Below are 673 nucleotides of genomic sequence, written 5' to 3' on the forward strand. Positions count from 1 at the left end.
CCTAGGCATCCAGCTATGTGCCCTGATCTGATCTATCAATCTATCCAAACAGTTCAGTCAAAAAGACCAATTGTACCTCTGCATTATAGCTTTATATCTATGGACATGTGCAGACAATATGTCCAAACATATGCATACTGCATACATAGACTTATACAGTACAGTACAGTAGAGTACATTGTGTGTATGTGTATTCCCATGACTTTATCAAAAGCTGCAAAACAATGTTTATCCTGTATATTCTGGCATACAGGACTGAGTATGTCGTGTTATATTTATATTACTGTGGGTATTTTCAACAGTGTAACTCATCATCAAAGGCTTGGGCAAGTGGTACAAAGCCAGACAGCAACAGCAGTGGGGGTGCTGTAATATTCCACACATCGAGAATATGTTGCCGTGCTCCACAAACATTGACAGAAATCCAAGCCCACCAGAGGAGCAGTGAAACGCGTGCAAGACAGGCATTGCGCAGCAGCTTCATGAACTTGAGCTGTGAGTGCTGATGTTCAGTCTTACATGTTGACTGCAGAGGATGGACACTGTGGAGGATGGACACTGCAGAGGATGGACACTACAGAGGATGAACACTGCAGAGGATGAACACTGCAGAGGATGGACACTACTGAGGATGGCGTCTCTAGCAGAGGATGAACACTGCAGATGATGGACA

The sequence above is a fragment of the Sprattus sprattus genome (assembly GCF_963457725.1).
Source record: "Sprattus sprattus genome assembly, chromosome: 9".
NCBI lineage: Eukaryota > Metazoa > Chordata > Actinopteri > Clupeiformes > Clupeidae > Sprattus > Sprattus sprattus.